This window comes from Rhinoderma darwinii, chromosome 4 (genome assembly GCF_050947455.1).
Source record: "Rhinoderma darwinii isolate aRhiDar2 chromosome 4, aRhiDar2.hap1, whole genome shotgun sequence".
NCBI classification, from domain to species: Eukaryota; Metazoa; Chordata; class Amphibia; order Anura; family Rhinodermatidae; genus Rhinoderma; species Rhinoderma darwinii.
Window position 1 is genome coordinate 2,047,932 of NC_134690.1, and position 21,355 is coordinate 2,069,286.

The 21,355-nt window shown below is 36.7% G+C and overlaps 29 non-coding genes across 29 annotated transcripts; all 29 read right to left on the bottom strand.

Annotated features, from left to right (window-relative positions):
• Positions 1-235: 235 nt before the first annotated feature.
• TRNAG-UCC (transfer RNA glycine (anticodon UCC)) lies at positions 236-307 on the bottom strand. The gene has a single exon. It is a non-coding gene; the product is annotated as a tRNA-Gly (tRNA).
• A 421-nt stretch (positions 308-728) lies between these two features.
• TRNAG-UCC (transfer RNA glycine (anticodon UCC)) lies at positions 729-800 on the bottom strand. Its single transcript has one exon. It is a non-coding gene; the product is annotated as a tRNA-Gly (tRNA).
• A 421-nt stretch (positions 801-1,221) lies between these two features.
• On the bottom strand, positions 1,222-1,293 carry TRNAG-UCC (transfer RNA glycine (anticodon UCC)). Its single transcript has one exon. It is a non-coding gene; the product is annotated as a tRNA-Gly (tRNA).
• Positions 1,294-1,715: 422 nt separating this feature from the next.
• Positions 1,716-1,787, bottom strand: TRNAG-UCC (transfer RNA glycine (anticodon UCC)). Its single transcript has one exon. It is a non-coding gene; the product is annotated as a tRNA-Gly (tRNA).
• Positions 1,788-2,208: 421 nt separating this feature from the next.
• On the bottom strand, positions 2,209-2,280 carry TRNAG-UCC (transfer RNA glycine (anticodon UCC)). The gene has a single exon. It is a non-coding gene; the product is annotated as a tRNA-Gly (tRNA).
• Positions 2,281-3,689: 1,409 nt separating this feature from the next.
• Positions 3,690-3,761, bottom strand: TRNAG-UCC (transfer RNA glycine (anticodon UCC)). Its single transcript has one exon. It is a non-coding gene; the product is annotated as a tRNA-Gly (tRNA).
• Positions 3,762-5,170: 1,409 nt separating this feature from the next.
• On the bottom strand, positions 5,171-5,242 carry TRNAG-UCC (transfer RNA glycine (anticodon UCC)). The gene has a single exon. It is a non-coding gene; the product is annotated as a tRNA-Gly (tRNA).
• Positions 5,243-6,157: 915 nt separating this feature from the next.
• Positions 6,158-6,229, bottom strand: TRNAG-UCC (transfer RNA glycine (anticodon UCC)). The gene has a single exon. It is a non-coding gene; the product is annotated as a tRNA-Gly (tRNA).
• A 915-nt stretch (positions 6,230-7,144) lies between these two features.
• Positions 7,145-7,216, bottom strand: TRNAG-UCC (transfer RNA glycine (anticodon UCC)). Its single transcript has one exon. It is a non-coding gene; the product is annotated as a tRNA-Gly (tRNA).
• Positions 7,217-8,132: 916 nt separating this feature from the next.
• Positions 8,133-8,204, bottom strand: TRNAG-UCC (transfer RNA glycine (anticodon UCC)). Its single transcript has one exon. It is a non-coding gene; the product is annotated as a tRNA-Gly (tRNA).
• A 420-nt stretch (positions 8,205-8,624) lies between these two features.
• TRNAG-UCC (transfer RNA glycine (anticodon UCC)) lies at positions 8,625-8,696 on the bottom strand. The gene has a single exon. It is a non-coding gene; the product is annotated as a tRNA-Gly (tRNA).
• A 914-nt stretch (positions 8,697-9,610) lies between these two features.
• Positions 9,611-9,682, bottom strand: TRNAG-UCC (transfer RNA glycine (anticodon UCC)). Its single transcript has one exon. It is a non-coding gene; the product is annotated as a tRNA-Gly (tRNA).
• A 420-nt stretch (positions 9,683-10,102) lies between these two features.
• Positions 10,103-10,174, bottom strand: TRNAG-UCC (transfer RNA glycine (anticodon UCC)). Its single transcript has one exon. It is a non-coding gene; the product is annotated as a tRNA-Gly (tRNA).
• A 421-nt stretch (positions 10,175-10,595) lies between these two features.
• Positions 10,596-10,667, bottom strand: TRNAG-UCC (transfer RNA glycine (anticodon UCC)). Its single transcript has one exon. It is a non-coding gene; the product is annotated as a tRNA-Gly (tRNA).
• Positions 10,668-11,581: 914 nt separating this feature from the next.
• TRNAG-UCC (transfer RNA glycine (anticodon UCC)) lies at positions 11,582-11,653 on the bottom strand. Its single transcript has one exon. It is a non-coding gene; the product is annotated as a tRNA-Gly (tRNA).
• Positions 11,654-12,074: 421 nt separating this feature from the next.
• Positions 12,075-12,146, bottom strand: TRNAG-UCC (transfer RNA glycine (anticodon UCC)). Its single transcript has one exon. It is a non-coding gene; the product is annotated as a tRNA-Gly (tRNA).
• Positions 12,147-13,061: 915 nt separating this feature from the next.
• On the bottom strand, positions 13,062-13,133 carry TRNAG-UCC (transfer RNA glycine (anticodon UCC)). The gene has a single exon. It is a non-coding gene; the product is annotated as a tRNA-Gly (tRNA).
• A 914-nt stretch (positions 13,134-14,047) lies between these two features.
• On the bottom strand, positions 14,048-14,119 carry TRNAG-UCC (transfer RNA glycine (anticodon UCC)). The gene has a single exon. It is a non-coding gene; the product is annotated as a tRNA-Gly (tRNA).
• Positions 14,120-14,540: 421 nt separating this feature from the next.
• Positions 14,541-14,612, bottom strand: TRNAG-UCC (transfer RNA glycine (anticodon UCC)). Its single transcript has one exon. It is a non-coding gene; the product is annotated as a tRNA-Gly (tRNA).
• A 915-nt stretch (positions 14,613-15,527) lies between these two features.
• TRNAG-UCC (transfer RNA glycine (anticodon UCC)) lies at positions 15,528-15,599 on the bottom strand. The gene has a single exon. It is a non-coding gene; the product is annotated as a tRNA-Gly (tRNA).
• Positions 15,600-16,513: 914 nt separating this feature from the next.
• TRNAG-UCC (transfer RNA glycine (anticodon UCC)) lies at positions 16,514-16,585 on the bottom strand. The gene has a single exon. It is a non-coding gene; the product is annotated as a tRNA-Gly (tRNA).
• Positions 16,586-17,006: 421 nt separating this feature from the next.
• On the bottom strand, positions 17,007-17,078 carry TRNAG-UCC (transfer RNA glycine (anticodon UCC)). The gene has a single exon. It is a non-coding gene; the product is annotated as a tRNA-Gly (tRNA).
• A 420-nt stretch (positions 17,079-17,498) lies between these two features.
• Positions 17,499-17,570, bottom strand: TRNAG-UCC (transfer RNA glycine (anticodon UCC)). Its single transcript has one exon. It is a non-coding gene; the product is annotated as a tRNA-Gly (tRNA).
• Positions 17,571-17,990: 420 nt separating this feature from the next.
• On the bottom strand, positions 17,991-18,062 carry TRNAR-UCG (transfer RNA arginine (anticodon UCG)). Its single transcript has one exon. It is a non-coding gene; the product is annotated as a tRNA-Arg (tRNA).
• A 420-nt stretch (positions 18,063-18,482) lies between these two features.
• TRNAR-UCG (transfer RNA arginine (anticodon UCG)) lies at positions 18,483-18,554 on the bottom strand. Its single transcript has one exon. It is a non-coding gene; the product is annotated as a tRNA-Arg (tRNA).
• A 420-nt stretch (positions 18,555-18,974) lies between these two features.
• Positions 18,975-19,046, bottom strand: TRNAG-UCC (transfer RNA glycine (anticodon UCC)). The gene has a single exon. It is a non-coding gene; the product is annotated as a tRNA-Gly (tRNA).
• Positions 19,047-19,466: 420 nt separating this feature from the next.
• TRNAR-UCG (transfer RNA arginine (anticodon UCG)) lies at positions 19,467-19,538 on the bottom strand. The gene has a single exon. It is a non-coding gene; the product is annotated as a tRNA-Arg (tRNA).
• A 420-nt stretch (positions 19,539-19,958) lies between these two features.
• TRNAR-UCG (transfer RNA arginine (anticodon UCG)) lies at positions 19,959-20,030 on the bottom strand. Its single transcript has one exon. It is a non-coding gene; the product is annotated as a tRNA-Arg (tRNA).
• Positions 20,031-20,451: 421 nt separating this feature from the next.
• On the bottom strand, positions 20,452-20,523 carry TRNAG-UCC (transfer RNA glycine (anticodon UCC)). Its single transcript has one exon. It is a non-coding gene; the product is annotated as a tRNA-Gly (tRNA).
• Between the last annotated feature and the right edge of the window lie 832 nt (positions 20,524-21,355).

A 21,355-nucleotide genomic window follows, 5' to 3' on the forward strand; every position in this document is an offset into this window, starting at 1 on the left:
AGAGAGTTTTACAAAAGTTTTAAAAATCACAAGTAGCGATTGCCAGAACATGAAGCAGGGTTACCGTTTTGGAAGGCACCTTTACAAATCAATATAACACCAACTCCTACAAAGCATCTCTACTTTTTCTGCGTTCTACGTTTCAGCTAAATTAGTACAAACAATGCAAGATCAGCAAAAGGATTTTCAGAGTTTGTTCACAAAAAGCTTAAAACAAAAAAAAATACCTATTTCATGCGTTGGCCGGGAATCGAACCCGGGTCAACTGCTTGGAAGGCAGCTATGCTCACCACTATACCACCAACGCCTACACTTTATAGTTTTTTTTGTGTATTTTCTCCGGCAGTTACTGCTTAATAGCGTGTCATGAAAGAAAGATCAGTATAATTGAATGCAGTAAGTGTTCACAAAAAGATTAAAAAACACAAAATACAAGAAATTATTTTACTTTTGCCACGGGTTCCAAAATTGGAAAATGAGCACAAGGGTTTGCAGAGAGTTTTACAAAAGTTTTAAAAATCACAAGTAGCGATTGCCAGAACATGAAGCAGGGTTACCGTTTTGGAAGGCACCTTTACAAATAAATATAACACCAACACCTACAAAGCATCTCTACTTTTTCTGCGTTCTACGTTTCAGCTAAATTAGTACAAACAATGCAAGATCAGCAAAAGGATTTTCAGAGTTTGTTCACAAAAAGCTTAAAACAAAAAAAAATACCTATTTCATGCGTTGGCCGGGAATCGAACCCGGGTCAACTGCTTGGAAGGCAGCTATGCTCACCACTATACCACCAACGCCTACACTTTATAGTTTTTTTTGTGTATTTTCTCCGGCAGTTACTGCTTAATAGCGTGTCATGAAAGAAAGATCAGTATAATTGAATGCAGTAAGTGTTCACAAAAAGATTAAAAAACACAAAATACAAGAAATTATTTTACTTTTGCCACGGGTTCCAAAATTGGAAAATGAGCACAAGGGTTTGCAGAGAGTTTTACAAAAGTTTTAAAAATCACAAGTAGCGATTGCCAGAACATGAAGCAGGGTTACCGTTTTGGAAGGCACCTTTACAAATCAATATAACACCAACACCTACAAAGCATCTCTACTTTTTCTGCATTCTACGTTTCAGCTAAATTAGTACAAACAATGCAAGATCAGCAGAAGGATTTTCAGAGTTTGTTCACAAAAAGCTTAAAACAAAAAAAAATACCTATTTCATGCGTTGGCCGGGAATTGAACCCGGGTCAACTGCTTGGAAGGCAGCTATGCTCACCACTATACCACCAACGCCTACACTTTATAGTTTTTTTTGTGTATTTTCTCCGGCAGTTACTGCTTAATAGCGTGTCATGAAAGAAAGATCAGTATAATTGAATGCAGTAAGTGTTCACAAAAAGATTAAAAAACACAAAATACAAGAAATTATTTTACTTTTGCCACGGGTTCCAAAATTGGAAAATGAGCACAAGGGTTTGCAGAGAGTTTTACAAAAGTTTTAAAAATCACAAGTAGCGATTGCCAGAACATGAAGCAGGGTTACCGTTTTGGAAGGCACCTTTACAAATCAATATAACACCAACACCTACAAAGCATCTCTACTTTTTCTGCGTTCTACGTTTCAGCTAAATTAGTACAAACAATGCAAGATCAGCAGAAGGATTTGCAGAGTTTGTTCACAAAAAGCTTAAAACAAAAAAAAAATACCTATTTCATGCGTTGGCCGGGAATCGAACCCAGGTCAACTGCTTGGAAGGCAGCTATGCTCACCACTATACCACCAACGCCTTCACTTTATAGTTTTTTTTGTGTAACTTCTCCGGCAGTAACTGCTTAATAGCGTGTCATGAATGAAAGATCAGTATAATTGAATGCAGTAAGTGTTCACAAAAAGATTAAAAAACACAAAATACAAGAAATTATTTTACTTTTGCCACGGGTTCCAAAATTGGAAAATGAGCACAAGGGTTTGCAGAGAGTTTTACAAAAGTTTTAAAAATCACAAGTAGCGATTGCCAGAACATGAAGCAGGGTTACCGTTTTGGAAGGCACCTTTACAAATCAATATAACACCAACACCTACAAAGCATCTCTACTTTTTCTGCGTTCTACGTTTCAGCTAAATTAGTACAAACAATGCAAGATCAGCAAAAGGATTTTCAGAGTTTGTTCACAAAAAGCTTAAAACAAAAAAAAATACCTATTTCATGCGTTGGCCGGGAATCGAACCCGGGTCAACTGCTTGGAAGGCAGCTATGCTCACCACTACACCACCAACGCCTACACTTTATAGTTTTTTTTTGTGTATTTTCTCCGGCAGTTACTGCTTAATAGCGTGTCATGAAAGAAAGATCAGTATAATTGAATGCAGTAAGTGTTCACAAAAAGATTAAAAAACACAAAATACAAGAAATTATTTTACTTTTGCCACGGGTTCCAAAATTGGAAAATGAGCACAAGGGTTTGCAGAGAGTTTTACAAAAGTTTTAAAAATCACAAGTAGCGATTGCCAGAACATGAAGCAGGGTTACCGTTTTGGAAGGCACCTTTACAAATAAATATAACACCAACACCTACAAAGCATCTCTACTTTTTCTGCGTTCTACGTTTCAGCTAAATTAGTACAAACAATGCAAGATCAGCAAAAGGATTTTCAGAGTTTGTTCACAAAAAGCTTAAAACAAAAAAAAATACCTATTTCATGCGTTGGCCGGGAATCAAACCCGGGTCAACTGCTTGGAAGGCAGCTATGCTCACCACTATACCACCAACGCCTACACTTTATAGTTTTTTTTTGTGTATTTTCTCCGGCAGTTACTGCTTAATAGCGTGTCATGAAAGAAAGATCAGTATAATTGAATGCAGTAAGTGTTCACAAAAAGATTAAAAAACACAAAATACAAGAAATTATTTTACTTTTGCCACGGGTTCCAAAATTGGAAAATGAGCACAAGGGTTTGCAGAGAGTTTTACAAAAGTTTTAAAAATCACAAGTAGCGATTGCCAGAACATGAAGCAGGGTTACCGTTTTGGAAGGCACCTTTACAAATAAATATAACACCAACACCTACAAAGCATCTCTACTTTTTCTGCGTTCTACGTTTCAGCTAAATTAGTACAAACAATGCAAGATCAGCAAAAGGATTTTCAGAGTTTGTTCACAAAAAGCTTAAAACAAAAAAAAATACCTATTTCATGCGTTGGCCGGGAATCGAACCCGGGTCAATTGCTTGGAAGGCAGCTATGCTCACCACTATACCACCAACGCCTTCACTTTGTAGTTTTTTTTGTGTATTTTCTCCGGCAGTTACTGCTTAATAGCGTGTCATGAATGAAAGATCAGTATAATTGAATGCAGTAAGTGTTCACAAAAAGATTAAAAAACACAAAATACAAGAAATTATTTTACTTTTGCCACGGGTTCCAAAATTGGAAAATGAGCACAAGGGTTTGCAGAGAGTTTTACAAAAGTTTTAAAAATCACAAGTAGCGATTGCCAGAACATGAAGCAGGGTTACCGTTTTGGAAGGCACCTTTACAAATCAATATAACACCAACACCTACAAAGCATCTCTACTTTTTCTGCGTTCTACGTTTCAGCTAAATTAGTACAAACAATGCAAGATCAGCAAAAGGATTTTCAGAGTTTGTTCACAAAAAGCTTAAAACAAAAAAAAATACCTATTTCATGCGTTGGCCGGGAATCGAACCCGGGTCAACTGCTTGGAAGGCAGCTATGCTCACCACTATACCACCAACGCCTACACTTTATAGTTTTTTTTTGTGTATTTTCTCCGGCAGTTACTGCTTAATAGCGTGTCATGAAAGAAAGATCAGTATAATTGAATGCAGTAAGTGTTCACAAAAAGATTAAAAAACACAAAATACAAGAAATTATTTTACTTTTGCCACGGGTTCCAAAATTGGAAAATGAGCACAAGGGTTTGCAGAGAGTTTTACAAAAGTTTTAAAAATCACAAGTAGCGATTGCCAGAACATGAAGCAGGGTTACCGTTTTGGAAGGCACCTTTACAAATAAATATAACACCAACACCTACAAAGCATCTCTACTTTTTCTGCGTTCTACGTTTCAGCTAAATTAGTACAAACAATGCAAGATCAGCAAAAGGATTTTCAGAGTTTGTTCACAAAAAGCTTAAAACAAAAAAAAATACCTATTTCATGCGTTGGCCGGGAATCAAACCCGGGTCAACTGCTTGGAAGGCAGCTATGCTCACCACTATACCACCAACGCCTACACTTTATAGTTTTTTTTTGTGTATTTTCTCCGGCAGTTACTGCTTAATAGCGTGTCATGAAAGAAAGATCAGTATAATTGAATGCAGTAAGTGTTCACAAAAAGATTAAAAAACACAAAATACAAGAAATTATTTTACTTTTGCCACGGGTTCCAAAATTGGAAAATGAGCACAAGGGTTTGCAGAGAGTTTTACAAAAGTTTTAAAAATCACAAGTAGCGATTGCCAGAACATGAAGCAGGGTTACCGTTTTGGAAGGCACCTTTACAAATAAATATAACACCAACACCTACAAAGCATCTCTACTTTTTCTGCGTTCTACGTTTCAGCTAAATTAGTACAAACAATGCAAGATCAGCAAAAGGATTTTCAGAGTTTGTTCACAAAAAGCTTAAAACAAAAAAAAATACCTATTTCATGCGTTGGCCGGGAATCGAACCCGGGTCAATTGCTTGGAAGGCAGCTATGCTCACCACTATACCACCAACGCCTTCACTTTGTAGTTTTTTTTGTGTATTTTCTCCGGCAGTTACTGCTTAATAGCGTGTCATGAATGAAAGATCAGTATAATTGAATGCAGTAAGTGTTCACAAAAAGATTAAAAAACACAAAATACAAGAAATTATTTTACTTTTGCCACGGGTTCCAAAATTGGAAAATGAGCACAAGGGTTTGCAGAGAGTTTTACAAAAGTTTTAAAAATCACAAGTAGCGATTGCCAGAACATGAAGCAGGGTTACCGTTTTGGAAGGCACCTTTACAAATAAATATAACACCAACACCTACAAAGCATCTCTACTTTTTCTGCGTTCTACGTTTCAGCTAAATTAGTACAAACAATGCAAGATCAGCAAAAGGATTTTCAGAGTTTGTTCACAAAAAGCTTAAAACAAAAAAAAATACCTATTTCATGCGTTGGCCGGGAATCGAACCCGGGTCAACTGCTTGGAAGGCAGCTATGCTCACCACTATACCACCAACGCCTACACTTTATAGTTTTTTTTTGTGTATTTTCTCCGGCAGTTACTGCTTAATAGCGTGTCATGAAAGAAAGATCAGTATAATTGAATGCAGTAAGTGTTCACAAAAAGATTAAAAAACACAAAATACAAGAAATTATTTTACTTTTGCCACGGGTTCCAAAATTGGAAAATGAGCACAAGGGTTTGCAGAGAGTTTTACAAAAGTTTTAAAAATCACAAGTAGCGATTGCCAGAACATGAAGCAGGGTTACCGTTTTGGAAGGCACCTTTACAAATAAATATAACACCAACACCTACAAAGCATCTCTACTTTTTCTGCGTTCTACGTTTCAGCTAAATTAGTACAAACAATGCAAGATCAGCAAAAGGATTTTCAGAGTTTGTTCACAAAAAGCTTAAAACAAAAAAAAATACCTATTTCATGCGTTGGCCGGGAATCGAACCCGGGTCAATTGCTTGGAAGGCAGCTATGCTCACCACTATACCACCAACGCCTTCACTTTGTAGTTTTTTTTGTGTATTTTCTCCGGCAGTTACTGCTTAATAGCGTGTCATGAATGAAAGATCAGTATAATTGAATGCAGTAAGTGTTCACAAAAAGATTAAAAAACACAAAATACAAGAAATTATTTTACTTTTGCCACGGGTTCCAAAATTGGAAAATGAGCACAAGGGTTTGCAGAGAGTTTTACAAAAGTTTTAAAAATCACAAGTAGCGATTGCCAGAACATGAAGCAGGGTTACCGTTTTGGAAGGCACCTTTACAAATCAATATAACACCAACACCTACAAAGCATCTCTACTTTTTCTGCGTTCTACGTTTCAGCTAAATTAGTACAAACAATGCAAGATCAGCAGAAGGATTTTCAGAGTTTGTTCACAAAAAGCTTAAAACAAAAAAAAATACCTATTTCATGCGTTGGCCGGGAATCGAACCCGGGTCAACTGCTTGGAAGGCAGCTATGCTCACCACTATACCACCAACGCCTACACTTTATAGTTTTTTTTTGTGTATTTTCTCCGGCAGTTACTGCTTAATAGCGTGTCATGAAAGAAAGATCAGTATAATTGAATGCAGTAAGTGTTCACAAAAAGATTAAAAAACACAAAATACAAGAAATTATTTTACTTTTGCCACGGGTTCCAAAATTGGAAAATGAGCACAAGGGTTTGCAGAGAGTTTTACAAAAGTTTTAAAAATCACAAGTAGCGATTGCCAGAACATGAAGCAGGGTTACCGTTTTGGAAGGCACCTTTACAAATAAATATAACACCAACACCTACAAAGCATCTCTACTTTTTCTGCGTTCTACGTTTCAGCTAAATTAGTACAAACAATGCAAGAACAGCAAAAGGATTTTCAGAGTTTGTTCACAAAAAGCTTAAAACAAAAAAAAATACCTATTTCATGCGTTGGCCGGGAATCGAACCCGGGTCAATTGCTTGGAAGGCAGCTATGCTCACCACTATACCACCAACGCCTTCACTTTGTAGTTTTTTTTGTGTATTTTCTCCGGCAGTTACTGCTTAATAGCGTGTCATGAATGAAAGATCAGTATAATTGAATGCAGTAAGTGTTCACAAAAAGATTAAAAAACACAAAATACAAGAAATTATTTTACTTTTGCCACGGGTTCCAAAATTGGAAAATGAGCACAAGGGTTTGCAGAGAGTTTTACAAAAGTTTTAAAAATCACAAGTAGCGATTGCCAGAACATGAAGCAGGGTTACCGTTTTGGAAGGCACCTTTACAAATCAATATAACACCAACACCTACAAAGCATCTCTACTTTTTCTGCGTTCTACGTTTCAGCTAAATTAGTACAAACAATGCAAGATCAGCAGAAGGATTTTCAGAGTTTGTTCACAAAAAGCTTAAAACAAAAAAAAATACCTATTTCATGCGTTGGCCGGGAATCGAACCCGGGTCAACTGCTTGGAAGGCAGCTATGCTCACCACTATACTACCAACGCCTACACTTTATAGTTTTTTTTTGTGTATTTTCTCCGGCAGTTACTGCTTAATAGCGTGTCATGAAAGAAAGATCAGTATAATTGAATGCAGTAAGTGTTCACAAAAAGATTAAAAAACACAAAATACAAGAAATTATTTTACTTTTGCCACGGGTTCCAAAATTGGAAAATGAGCACAAGGGTTTGCAGAGAGTTTTACAAAAGTTTTAAAAATCACAAGTAGCGATTGCCAGAACATGAAGCAGGGTTACCGTTTTGGAAGGCACCTTTACAAATCAATATAACACCAACACCTACAAAGCATCTCTACTTTTTCTGCGTTCTACGTTTCAGCTAAATTAGTACAAACAATGCAAGATCAGCAGAAGGATTTTCAGAGTTTGTTCACAAAAAGCTTAAAACAAAAAAAAAATACCTATTTCATGCGTTGGCTGGGAATCGAACCCGGGTCAACTGCTTGGAAGGCAGCTATGCTCACCACTATACCACCAACGCCTACACTTTATAGTTTTTTTTGTGTATTTTCTCCGGCAGTTACTGCTTAATAGCGTGTCATGAAAGAAAGATCAGTATAATTGAATGCAGTAAGTGTTCACAAAAAGATTAAAAAACACAAAATACAAGAAATTATTTTACTTTTGCCACGGGTTCCAAAATTGGAAAATGAGCACAAGGGTTTGCAGAGAGTTTTACAAAAGTTTTAAAAATCACAAGTAGCGATTGCCAGAACATGAAGCAGGGTTACCGTTTTGGAAGGCACCTTTACAAATCAATATAACACCAACACCTACAAAGCATCTCTACTTTTTCTGCGTTCTACGTTTCAGCTAAATTAGTACAAACAATGCAAGATCAGCAGAAGGATTTTCAGAGTTTGTTCACAAAAAGCTTAAAACAAAAAAAAATACCTATTTCATGCGTTGGCCGGGAATCGAACCCGGGTCAACTGCTTGGAAGGCAGCTATGCTCACCACTATACCACCAACGCCTACACTTTATAGTTTTTTTGTGTATTTTCTCCGGCAGTTACTGCTTAATAGCGTGTCATGAAAGAAAGATCAGTATAATTGAATGCAGTAAGTGTTCACAAAAAGATTAAAAAACACAAAATACAAGAAATTATTTTACTTTTGCCACGGGTTCCAAAATTGGAAAATGAGCACAAGGGTTTGCAGAGAGTTTTACAAAGGTTTTAAAAATCACAAGTAGCGATTGCAGAACATGAAGCAGGGTTACCGTTTTGGAAGGCACCTTTACAAATCAATATAACACCAACACCTACAAAGCATCTCTACTTTTTCTGCGTTCTACGTTTCAGCTAAATTAGTACAAACAATGCAAGATCAGCAGAAGGATTTTCAGAGTTTGTTCACAAAAAGCTTAAAACAAAAAAAAAATACCTATTTCATGCGTTGGCCGGGAATCGAACCCGGGTCAACTGCTTGGAAGGCAGCTATGCTCACCACTATACCACCAACGCCTACACTTTATAGTTTTTTTGTGTATTTTCTCCGGCAGTTACTGCTTAATAGCGTGTCATGAAAGAAAGATCAGTATAATTGAATGCAGTAAGTGTTCACAAAAAGATTAAAAAACACAAAATACAAGAAATTATTTTACTTTTGCCACGGGTTCCAAAATTGGAAAATGAGCACAAGGGTTTGCAGAGAGTTTTACAAAAGTTTTAAAAATCACAAGTAGTGATTGCCAGAACATGAAGCAGGGTTACCGTTTTGGAAGGCACCTTTACAAATCAATATAACACCAACACCTACAAAGCATCTCTACTTTTTCTGCGTTCTACGTTTCAGCTAAATTAGTACAAACAATGCAAGATCAGCAGAAGGATTTGCAGAGTTTGTTCACAAAAAGCTTAAAACAAAAAAAAAAAAACTATTTCATGCGTTGGCCGGGAATCGAACCCGGGTCAACTGCTTGGAAGGCAGCTATGCTCACCACTATACCACCAACACCTACACTTTATAGTTTTTTTTGTGTAACTTCTCCGGCAGTTACTGCGTAATAGCGTGTCATGAATGAAAGATCAGTATATTTGAATGCAGTAAGTGTTCACAAAAAGATTAAAAAACACAAAATACAAGAAATTATTTTACTTTTGCCACGGGTTCCAAAATTGGAAAATGAGCACAAGGGTTTGCAGAGAGTTTTACAAAAGTTTTAAAAATCACAAGTAGCGATTGCCAGAACATGAAGCAGGGTTACCGTTTTGGAAGGCACCTTTACAAATCAATATAACACCAACACCTACAAAGCATCTCTACTTTTTCTGCGTTCTACGTTTCAGCTAAATTAGTACAAACAATGCAAGATCAGCAGAAGGATTTTCAGAGTTTGTTCACAAAAAGCTTAAAACAAAAAAAAATACCTATTTCATGCGTTGGCCGGGAATCGAACCCGGGTCAACTGCTTGGAAGGCAGCTATGCTCACCACTATACCACCAACGCCTACACTTTATAGTTTTTTTTGTGTATTTTCTCCGGCAGTTACTGCTTAATAGCGTGTCATGAAAGAAAGATCAGTATAATTGAATGCAGTAAGTGTTCACAAAAAGATTAAAAAACACAAAATACAAGAAATTATTTTACTTTTGCCACGGGTTCCAAAATTGGAAAATGAGCACAAGGGTTTGCAGAGAGTTTTACAAAGGTTTTAAAAATCACAAGTAGCGATTGCAGAACATGAAGCAGGGTTACCGTTTTGGAAGGCACCTTTACAAATCAATATAACACCAACACCTACAAAGCATCTCTACTTTTTCTGCGTTCTACGTTTCAGCTAAATTAGTACAAACAATGCAAGATCAGCAGAAGGATTTTCAGAGTTTGTTCACAAAAAGCTTAAAACAAAAAAAAATACCTATTTCTTGCGTTGGCCGGGAATCGAACCCGGGTCAACTGCTTGGAAGGCAGCTATGCTCACCACTATACCACCAACGCCTACACTTTATAGTTTTTTTTTGTGTATTTTCTCCGGCAGTTACTGCTTAATAGCGTGTCATGAAAGAAAGATCAGTATAATTGAATGCAGTAAGTGTTCACAAAAAGATTAAAAAACACAAAATACAAGAAATTATTTTACTTTTGCCACGGGTTCCAAAATTGGAAAATGAGCACAAGGGTTTGCAGAGAGTTTTACAAAAGTTTTAAAAATCACAAGTAGCGATTGCAGAACATGAAGCAGGGTTACCGTTTTGGAAGGCACCTTTACAAATCAATATAACACCAACACCTACAAAGCATCTCTACTTTTTCTGCGTTCTACGTTTCAGCTAAATTAGTACAAACAATGCAAGATCAGCAGAAGGATTTTCAGAGTTTGTTCACAAAAAGCTTAAAACAAAAAAAAATACCTATTTCATGCGTTGGCCGGGAATCGAACCCGGGTCAACTGCTTGGAAGGCAGCTATGCTCACCACTATACCACCAACGCCTACACTTTATAGTTTTTTTTGTGTATTTTCTCCGGCAGTTACTGCTTAATAGCGTGTCATGAAAGAAAGATCAGTATAATTGAATGCAGTAAGTGTTCACAAAAAGATTAAAAAACACAAAATACAAGAAATTATTTTACTTTTGCCACGGGTTCCAAAATTGGAAAATGAGCACAAGGGTTTGCAGAGAGTTTTACAAAAGTTTTAAAAATCACAAGTAGCGATTGCCAGAACATGAAGCAGGGTTACCGTTTTGGAAGGCACCTTTACAAATCAATATAACACCAACACCTACAAAGCATCTCTACTTTTTCTGCGTTCTACGTTTCAGCTAAATTAGTACAAACAATGCAAGATCAGCAGAAGGATTTTCAGAGTTTGTTCACAAAAAGCTTAAAACAAAAAAAAATACCTATTTCTTGCGTTGGCCGGGAATCGAACCCGGGTCAACTGCTTGGAAGGCAGCTATGCTCAACACTATACCACCAACGCCTACACTTTATAGTTTTTTTTTGTGTATTTTCTCCGGCAGTTACTGCTTAATAGCGTGTCATGAAAGAAAGATCAGTATAATTGAATGCAGTAAGTGTTCACAAAAAGATTAAAAAACACAAAATACAAGAAATTATTTTACTTTTGCCACGGGTTCCAAAATTGGAAAATGAGCACAAGGGTTTGCAGAGAGTTTTACAAAAGTTTTAAAAATCACAAGTAGCGATTGCAGAACATGAAGCAGGGTTACCGTTTTGGAAGGCACCTTTACAAATCAATATAACACCAACACCTACAAAGCATCTCTACTTTTTCTGCGTTCTACGTTTCAGCTAAATTAGTACAAACAATGCAAGATCAGCAGAAGGATTTTCAGAGTTTGTTCACAAAAAGCTTAAAACAAAAAAAAATACCTATTTCATGCGTTGGCCGGGAATCGAACCCGGGTCAACTGCTTGGAAGGCAGCTATGCTCACCACTATACCACCAACGCCTACACTTTATAGTTTTTTTTGTGTATTTTCTCCGGCAGTTACTGCTTAATAGCGTGTCATGAAAGAAAGATCAGTATAATTGAATGCAGTAAGTGTTCACAAAAAGATTAAAAAACACAAAATACAAGAAATTATTTTACTTTTGCCACGGGTTCCAAAATTGGAAAATGAGCACAAGGGTTTGCAGAGAGTTTTACAAAAGTTTTAAAAATCACAAGTAGCGATTGCCAGAACATGAAGCAGGGTTACCGTTTTGGAAGGCACCTTTACAAATCAATATAACACCAACACCTACAAAGCATCTCTACTTTTTCTGCGTTCTACGTTTCAGCTAAATTAGTACAAACAATGCAAGATCAGCAGAAGGATTTTCAGAGTTTGTTCACAAAAAGCTTAAAACAAAAAAAAATACCTATTTCATGCGTTGGCCGGGAATCGAACCCGGGTCAACTGCTTGGAAGGCAGCTATGCTCACCACTATACCACCAACGCCTACACTTTATAGTTTTTTTTTGTGTATTTTCTCCGGCAGTTACTGCTTAATAGCGTGTCATGAAAGAAAGATCAGTATAATTGAATGCAGTAAGTGTTCACAAAAAGATTAAAAAACACAAAATACAAGAAATTATTTTACTTTTGCCACGGGTTCCAAAATTGGAAAATGAGCACAAGGGTTTGCAGAGAGTTTTACAAAAGTTTTAAAAATCACAAGTAGCGATTGCCAGAACATGAAGCAGGGTTACCGTTTTGGAAGGCACCTTTACAAATCAATATAACACCAACACCTACAAAGCATCTCTACTTTTTCTGCGTTCTACGTTTCAGCTAAATTAGTACAAACAATGCAAGATCAGCAGAAGGATTTTCAGAGTTTGTTCACAAAAAGCTTAAAACAAAAAAAAATACCTATTTCATGCGTTGGCCGGGAATCGAACCCGGGTCAACTGCTTGGAAGGTAGCTATGCTCACCACTATACCACCAACGCCTACACTTTATAGTTTTTTTTGTGTATTTTCTCCGGCAGTTACTGCTTAATAGCGTGTCATGAAAGAAAGATCAGTATAATTGAATGCAGTAAGTGTTCACAAAAAGATTAAAAAACACAAAATACAAGAAATTATTTTACTTTTGCCACGGGTTCCAAAATTGGAAAATGAGCACAAGGGTTTGCAGAGAGTTTTACAAAAGTTTTAAAAATCACAAGTAGCGATTGCCAGAACATGAAGCAGGGTTACCGTTTTGGAAGGCACCTTTACAAATCAATATAACACCAACACCTACAAAGCATCTCTACTTTTTCTGCGTTCTACGTTTCAGCTAAATTAGTACAAACAATGCAAGATCAGCAGAAGGATTTTCAGAGTTTGTTCACAAAAAGCTTAAAACAAAAAAATATACCTATTTCATGCGTTGGCCGGGAATCGAACCCGGGTCAACTGCTTGGAAGGCAGCTATGCTCACCACTATACCACCAACGCCTACACTTTATAGTTTTTTTTGTGTATTTTCTCCGGCAGTTACTGCTTAATAGCGTGTCATGAAAGAAAGATCAGTATAATTGAATGCAGTAAGTGTTCACAAAAAGATTAAAAAACACAAAATACAAGAAATTATTTTACTTTTGCCACGGGTTCCAAAATTGGAAAATGAGCACAAGGGTTTGCAGAGAGTTTTACAAAAGTTTTAAAAATCACAAGTAGCGATTGCAGAACATGAAGCAGGGTTACCGTTTTGGAAGGCACCTTTACAAATCAATATAACACCAACACCTACAAAGCATCTCTACTTTTTCTGCGTTCTACGTTTCAGCTAAATTAGTACAAACAATGCAAGATCAGCAGAAGGATTTGCAGAGTTTGTTCACAAAAAGCTTAAAACAAAAAAAAAAAAACTATTTCATGCGTTGGCCGGGAATCGAACCCGGGTCAACTGCTTGGAAGGCAGCTATGCTCACCACTATAACACCAACGCCTACACTTTATAGTTTTTTTTGTGTAACTTCTCCGGCAGTTACTGCTTACTAGCGTGTCATGAAAGAAAGATCAGTATAATTGAATGCAGTAAGTGTTCACAAAAAGATTAAAAAACACAAAATACAAGAAATTATTTTACTTTTGCCACGGGTTCCAAAATTGGAAAATGAGCACAAGGGTTTGCAGAGAGTTTTACAAAAGTTTTAAAAATCACAAGTAGCGATTGCCAGAACATGAAGCAGGGTTACCGTTTTGGAAGGCACCTTTACAAATCAATATAACACCAACACCTACAAAGCATCTCTACTTTTTCTGCGTTCTACGTTTCAGCTAAATTAGTACAAACAATGCAAGATCAGCAGAAGGATTTTCAGAGTTTGTTCACAAAAAGCTTAAAACAAAAAAAAATACCTATTTCATGCGTTGGCCGGGAATCGAACCCGGGTCAACTGCTTGGAAGGCAGCTATGCTCACCACTATACCACCAACGCCTACACTTTATAGTTTTTTTTGTGTATTTTCTCCGGCAGTTACTGCTTAATAGCGTGTCATGAAAGAAAGATCAGTATAATTGAATGCAGTAAGTGTTCACAAAAAGATTAAAAAACACAAAATACAAGAAATTATTTTACTTTTGCCACGGGTTCCAAAATTGGAAAATGAGCACAAGGGTTTGCAGAGAGTTTTACAAAAGTTTTAAAAATCACAAGTAGCGATTGCCAGAACATGAAGCAGGGTTACCGTTTTGGAAGGCACCTTTACAAATCAATATAACACCAACACCTACAAAGCATCTCTACTTTTTCTGCGTTCTACGTTTCAGCTAAATTAGTACAAACAATGCAAGATCAGCAGAAGGATTTTCAGAGTTTGTTCACAAAAAGCTTAAAACAAAAAAAAATACCTATTTCTTGCGTTGGCCGGGAATCGAACCCGGGTCAACTGCTTGGAAGGCAGCTATGCTCACCACTATACCACCAACGCCTACACTTTATAGTTTTTTTTGTGTATTTTCTCCGGCAGTTACTGCTTAATAGCGTGTCATGAAAGAAAGATCAGTATAATTGAATGCAGTAAGTGTTCACAAAAAGATTAAAAAACACAAAATACAAGAAATTATTTTACTTTTGCCACGGGTTCCAAAATTGGAAAATGAGCACAAGGGTTTGCAGAGAGTTTTACAAAAGTTTTAAAAATCACAAGTAGCGATTGCCAGAACATGAAGCAGGGTTACCGTTTTGGAAGGCACCTTTACAAATCAATATAACACCAACACCTACAAAGCATCTCTACTTTTTCTGCATTCTACGTTTCAGCTAAATTAGTACAAACAATGCAAGATCAGCATAAGGATTTTCAGAGTTTGTTCACAAAAAGCTTAAAACAAAAAAAAATACCTATTTCATGCGTTGGCTGGGAATCGAACCCGGGTCAACTGCTTGGAAGGCAGCTATGCTCACCACTATACCACCAACGCCTACACTTTATAGTTTTTTTTGTGTATTTTCTCCGGCAGTTACTGCTTAATAGCGTGTCATGAAAGAAAGATCAGTATAATTGAATGCAGTAAGTGTTCACAAAAAGATTAAAAAACACAAAATACAAGAAATTATTTTACTTTTGCCACGGGTTCCAAAATTGGAAAATGAGCACAAGGGTTTGCAGAGAGTTTTACAAAAGTTTTAAAAATCACAAGTAGCGATTGCCAGAACATGAAGCAGGGTTACCGTTTTGGAAGGCACCTTTACAAATCAATATAACACCAACACCTACAAAGCATCTCTACTTTTTCTGCGTTCTACGTTTCAGCTAAATTAGTACAAACAATGCAAGATCAGCAGAAGGATTTGCAGAGTTTGTTCACAAAAAGCTTAAAACAAAAAAAAAATACCTATTTCATGCGTTGGCCGGGAATCGAACCCGGGTCAACTGCTTGGAAGGCAGCTATGCTCACCACTATACCACCAACGCCTACATTTTATAGTTTTTTTTGTGTATTTTCTCCGGCAGTTACTGCTTAATAGCGTGTCATGAATGAAAGATCAGTATAATTGAATGCAGTAAGTGTTCACAAAAAGATTAAAAAACACAAAATACAAGAAATTATTTTACTTTTGCCACGGGTTCCAAAATTGGAAAATGAGCACAAGGGTTTGCAGAGAGTTTTACAAAAGTTTTAAAAATCACAAGTAGTGATTGCCAGAACATGAAGCAGGGTTACCGTTTTGGAAGGCACCTTTACAAATCAATATAACACCAACACCTACAAAGCATCTCTACTTTTTCTGCGTTCTACGTTTCAGCTAAATTAGTACAAACAATGCAAGATCAGCAGAAGGATTTTCAGAGTTTGTTCACAAAAAGCTTAAAACAAAAAAAAATACCTATTTCATGCGTTGGCCGGGAATCGAACCCGGGTCAACTGCTTGGAAGGCAGCTATGCTCACCACTATACCGCCAACGCCTACACTTTATAGTTTTTTTTGTGTATTTTCTCCGGCAGTTACTGCTTAATAGCGTGTCATGAAAGAAAGATCAGTATAATTGAATGCAGTAAGTGTTCACAAAAAGATTAAAAAACACAAAATACAAGAAATTATTTTACTTTTGCCACGGGTTCCAAAATTGGAAAATGAGCACAAGGGTTTGCAGAGAGTTTTACAAAAGTTTTAAAAATCACAAGTAGCGATTGCCAGAACATGAAGCAGGGTTACCGTTTTGGAAGGCACCTTTACAAATCAATATAACACCAACACCTACAAAGCATCTCTACTTTTTCTGCGTTCTACGTTTCAGCTAAATTAGTACAAACAATGCAAGATCAGCAGAAGGATTTTCAGAGTTTGTTCACAAAAAGCTTAAAACAAAAAAAAATACCTATTTCATGCGTTGGCCGGGAATCGAACCCGGGTCAACTGCTTGGAAGGCAGCTATGCTCACCACTATACCACCAACGCCTACACTTTATAGTTTTTTTTGTGTATTTTCTCCGGCAGTTACTGCTTAATAGCGTGTCATGAAAGAAAGATCAGTATAATTGAATGCAGTAAGTGTTCACAAAAAGATTAAAAAACACAAAATACAAGAAATTATTTTACTTTTGCCACGGGTTCCAAAATTGGAAAATGAGCACAAGGGTTTGCAGAGAGTTTTACAAAAGTTTTAAAAATCACAAGTAGCGATTGCCAGAACATGAAGCAGGGTTACCGTTTTGGAAGGCACCTTTACAAATCAATATAACACCAACACCTACAAAGCATCTCTACTTTTTCTGCGTTCTACGTTTCAGCTAAATTAGTACAAACAATGCAAGATCAGCAGAAGGATTTTCAGAGTTTGTTCACAAAAAGCTTAAAAAAAAAAAAAATACCTATTTCATGCGTTGGCCGGGAATCGAACCCGGGTCAACTGCTTGGAAGGCAGCTATGCTCACCACTATACCACCAACGCCTACACTTTATAGTTTTTTTTGTGTATTTTCTCCGGCAGTTACTGCTTAATAGCGTGTCATGAAAGAAAGATCAGTATAATTGAATGCAGTAAGTGTTCACAAAAAGATTAAAAAACACAAAATACAAGAAATTATTTTACTTTTGCCACGGGTTCCAAAATTGGAAAATGAGCACAAGGGTTTGCAGAGAGTTTTACAAAAGTTTTAAAAATCACAAGTAGCGATTGCAGAACATGAAGCAGGGTTACCGTTTTGGAAGGCACCTTTACAAATCAATATAACACCAACACCTACAAAGCATCTCTACTTTTTCTGCGTTCTACGTTTCAGCTAAATTAGTACAAACAATGCAAGATCAGCAGAAGGATTTTCAGAGTTTGTTCACAAAAAGCTTAAAACAAAAAAAAATACCTATTTCTTGCGTTGGCCGGGAATCGAACCCGGGTCAACTGCTTGGAAGGCAGCTATGCTCACCACTATACCACCAACGCCTACACTTTATAGTTTTTTTTGTGTATTTTCTCCGGCAGTTACTGCTTAATAGCGTGTCATGAAAGAAAGATCAGTATAATTGAATGCAGTAAGTGTTCACAAAAAGATTAAAAAACACAAAATACAAGAAATTATTTTACTTTTGCCACGGGTTCCAAAATTGGAAAATGAGCACAAGGGTTTGCAGAGAGTTTTACAAAAGTTTTAAAAATCACAAGTAGCGATTGCAGAACATGAAGCAGGGTTACCGTTTTGGAAGGCACCTTTACAAATCAATATAACACCAACACCTACAAAGCATCTCTACTTTTTCTGCGTTCTACGTTTCAGCTAAATTAGTACAAACAATGCAAGATCAGCAGAAGGATTTTCAGAGTTTGTTCACAAAAAGCTTAAAACAAAAAAAAATACCTATTTCATGCGTTGGCCGGGAATCGAACCCGGACCAACTGCTTCGAAGGCAGCTATGCTCACCACTATACTACCAACTCCTACACTTTATAGTTTTTTTTGTGTATTTTCTCCGGCAGTTACTGCTTAATAGCGTGTCATGAAAGAAAGATCAGTATAATTGAATGCAGTAAGTGTTCACAAAAAGATTAAAAAACACAAAATACAAGAAATTATTTTACTTTTGCCACAGGTTCCAAAATTGGAAAATGAGCACAAGGGTTTGCAGAGAGTTTTACAAAAGTTTTAAAAATCACAAGTAGCGATTGCAGAACATGAAGCAGGGTTACCGTTTTGGAAGGCACCTTTACAAATCAATATAACACCAACACCTACAAAGCATCTCTACTTTTTCTGCGTTCTACGTTTCAGCTAAATTAGTACAAACAATGCAAGATCAGCAGAAGGATTTTCAGAGTTTGTTCACAAAAAGCTTAAAACAAAAAAAAATACCTATTTCATGCGTTGGCCGGGAATCGAACCCGGACCAACTGCTTCGAAGGCAGCTATGCTCACCACTATACTACCAACTCCTACACTTTATAGTTTTTTTTGTGTATTTTCTCCGGCAGTTACTGCTTAATAGCGTGTCATGAAAGAAAGATCAGTATAATTGAATGCAGTAAGTGTTCACAAAAAGATTAAAAAACACAAAATACAAGAAATTATTTTACTTTTGCCACGGGTTCCAAAATTGGAAAATGAGCACAAGGGTTTGCAGAGAGTTTTACAAAAGTTTTAAAAATCACAAGTAGCGATTGCAGAACATGAAGCAGGGTTACCGTTTTGGAAGGCACCTTTACAAATCAATATAACACCAACACCTACAAAGCATCTCTACTTTTTCTGCGTTCTACGTTTCAGCTAAATTAGTACAAACAATGCAAGATCAGCAGAAGGATTTTCAGAGTTTGTTCACAAAAAGCTTAAAACAAAAAAAAATACCTATTTCTTGCGTTGGCCGGGAATCGAACCCGGGTCAACTGCTTGGAAGGCAGCTATGCTCACCACTATACCACCAACGCCTACACTTCATAGTTTTTTTTGTGTATTTTCTCCGGCAGTTACTGCTTAATAGCGTGTCATGAAAGAAAGATCAGTATAATTGAATGCAGTAAGTGTTCACAAAAAGATTAAAAAACACAAAATACAAGAAATTATTTTACTTTTGCCACGGGTTCCAAAATTGGAAAATGAGCACAAGGGTTTGCAGAGAGTTTTACAAAAGTTTTAAAAATCACAAGTAGCGATTGCAGAACATGAAGCAGGGTTACCGTTTTGGAAGGCACCTTTACAAATCAATATAACACCAACACCTACAAAGCATCTCTACTTTTTCTGCGTTCTACGTTTCAGCTAAATTAGTACAAACAATGCAAGATCAGCAGAAGGATTTTCAGAGTTTGTTCACAAAAAGCTTAAAACAAAAAAAAATACCTATTTCATGCGTTGGCCGGGAATCGAACCCGGACCAACTGCTTCGAAGGCAGCTATGCTCACCACTATACTACCAACTCCTACACTTTATAGTTTTTTTTGTGTATTTTCTCCGGCAGTTACTGCTTAATAGCGTGTCATGAAAGAAAGATCAGTATAATTGAATGCAGTAAGTGTTCACAAAAAGATTAAAAAACACAAAATACAAGAAATTATTTTACTTTTGCCACGGGTTCCAAAATTGGAAAATGAGCACAAGGGTTTGCAGAGAGTTTTACAAAAGTTTTAAAAATCACAAGTAGCGATTGCAGAACATGAAGCAGGGTTACCGTTTTGGAAGGCACCTTTACAAATCAATATAACACCAACACCTACAAAGCATCTCTACTTTTTCTGCGTTCTACGTTTCAGCTAAATTAGTACAAACAATGCAAGATCAGCAGAAGGATTTTCAGAGTTTGTTCACAAAAAGCTTAAAACAAAAAAAAATACCTATTTCATGCGTTGGCCGGGAATCGAACCCGGACCAACTGCTTCGAAGGCAGCTATGCTCACCACTATACTACCAACTCCTACACTTTATAGTTTTTTTTGTGTATTTTCTCCGGCAGTTACTGCTTAATAGCGTGTCATGAAAGAAAGATCAGTATAATTGAATGCAGTAAGTGTTCACAAAAAGATTAAAAAACACAAAATACAAGAAATTATTTTACTTTTGCCACGGGTTCCAAAATTGGAAAATGAGCACAAGGGTTTGCAGAGAGTTTTACAAAAGTTTTAAAAATCACAAGTAGCGATTGCCAGAACATGAAGCAGGGTTACCGTTTTGGAAGGCACCTTTACAAATCAATATAACACCAACACCTACAAAGCATCTCTACTTTTTCTGCGTTCTACGTTTCAGCTAAATTAGTACAAACAATGCAAGATCAGCAGAAGGATTTTCAGAGTTTGTTCACAAAAAGCTTAAAACAAAAAAAAATACCTATTTCATGCGTTGGCCGGGAATCGAACCCGGGTCAACTGCTTGGAAGGCAGCTATGCTCACCTCTATACCACCAACGCCTACACTTTATAGTTTTTTTTGTGTATTTTCTCCGGCAGTTAATGCTTAATAGCGTGTCATGAAAGAAAGATCAGTATAATTGAATGCAGTAAGTGTTCACAAAAAGATTAAAAAACACAAAATACAAGAAATTATTTTACTTTTGCCACGGGTTCCAAAATTGGAAAATGAGCACAAGGGTTTGCAGAGAGTTTTACGAAAGTTTTAAAAATCACAAGTAGCGATTGCCAGAACATGAAGCAGGGTTACCGTTTTGGAAGGCACCTTTACAAATCAATATAACACCAACACCTACAAAGCATCTCTACTTTTTCTGCGTTCTACGTTTCAGCTAAATTAGTACAAACAATGCAAGATCAGCAGAAGGATTTTCAGAGTTTGTTCACAAAAAGCTTAAAACAAAAAAAAATACCTATTTCATGCGTTGGCTGGGAATCGAACCCGGGTCAACTGCTTGGAAGGCAGCTATGCTCACCACTATACCACCAACGCCTACACTTTATAGTTTTTTTTGTGTATTTTCTCCGGCAGTTACTGCTTAATAGCGTGTCATGAAAGAAAGATCAGTATAATTGAATGCAGTAAGTGTTCACAAAAAGATTAAAAAACACAAAATACAAGAAATTATTTTACTTTTGCCACGGGTTCCAAAATTGGAAAATGAGCACAAGGGTTTGCAGAGAGTTTTACAAAAGTTTTAAAAATCACAAGTAGCGATTGCCAGAACATGAAGCAGGGTTACCGTTTTGGAAGGCACCTTTACAAATCAATATAACACCAACACCTACAAAGCATCTCTACTTTTTCTGCGTTCTACGTTTCAGCTAAATT